Source organism: Euprymna scolopes, chromosome 19, assembly GCF_053919585.1.
Source record: "Euprymna scolopes isolate OS-2025 chromosome 19, ASM5391958v1, whole genome shotgun sequence".
Taxonomy (NCBI): domain Eukaryota; kingdom Metazoa; phylum Mollusca; class Cephalopoda; order Sepiida; family Sepiolidae; genus Euprymna; species Euprymna scolopes.
In genome coordinates, this window is record NC_136500.1 from 25,559,075 (window position 1) to 25,560,582 (window position 1,508).

A 1,508-nucleotide genomic window follows, 5' to 3' on the forward strand; every position below is an offset into this window, starting at 1 on the left:
GTAAAATATTTGGAGATATATTTTTTTAAAAATATTTATCAGAAACAAAAATTGTATCGGTATTAGGAATTAAGACAGAATGAATAAGTGTGTCGGAATCGGGAAATATTTCAATCATCCCATCACTACTAGAACGAGAAGCTGAATTCATGAGTTTATCTTGTACACAACATAATCTAAAACGGGCATTTTCTGAGTAAAAAAAGGAAAGGAAATATTTATCTATAACGGAAATAAAAATACTTGAGGGGGATTATCCAACAATTCTACGTTGCTCACACAGTTTGTTTTCACACTTCTCTTACTAATAACCTTTATATAAGATGAAGGTTTCATATATAAAATAATAAGATGGTATATTATTGCCTCATCTAAACAGTTGCTATACCTTATCTCTGCGCGTCGCCCCATATATGTGGGTGTATCGTTCGATGATCGTCGGTCTGTTATGAACTAATAACCGGGGTATAATCTGGTGATACACATGTTTAAACCACTAATCCAATCACTAATACCAGTAAATATTTCCACAAATCTTCGAGTAATGCGCATTACATAAAATGCAAATGCTGCTAATACTATGAAAGTTTTTAATGACAGAGACGTTAAATTATAAATATAACTATGATGCTGATAATGATAATAATGGATAACATTGTTCATACAACTATTGTTTAATAATAATAATAATAATAATAATAATAATAATAATAATAATAATAATAGCAACAACAACATTTATAAAAGATAAATGAATAACAGAAAAAATTAATTAAAAATCTACCGATCGGTGCAAAGTTTGCTTCACATATTTTGAAGGTGGATACATGTTTACTTAAAAATGTTTGGACTTCTGACCGACCAAGAATATGGATTTAGACAAGCCCGTTAAACAGCAGAGATCCTCACTGTAATATCTGAACGAATAACAAAGCTGGAGAGTGCAGAGCGGTAGCTCTAGATATATCTAAGGCTTTTGACAGGGTATGGCATGAGGGTCTCCTCGGGAAGATTAGATCATACGGTATCACCGGTAGAATACTTAACATAATTAAATCCTTCTTAGATAAGAGAAAAATCCAGGTTGTCCTCGACGGTCGTACATCTAAACAATATGATATAAATGCGGGAGTGCCCCAGGGATCTATCCTTAGACCTCTACTGTTCCTGATATTCATAAATGACCTCCCCGACAAAATTGCCTCTGAGATGGGTATGTATGCTGATGACACCACACTCTATAACAGGCACGACAGGAAAACAAATGAACATATATCTAAAGAAATGGCAGAAAAACTAGAGAATGACCTCCAATCAGTAGTGGACTGGGGACACAAATGGATGGTCACGTTCAATGCCGCCAAGACTAAACTAGTTTCATTCAATAATTACAAGAAACCTTCTCTACCACCTATAGCAATGGCCAACGCCTCTTTATCTGAGAGTACGTCTCTCAAGCTCCTTAGCCTAACGTTCGCAGGAAACATGAGTTGGAACAATTACATCGA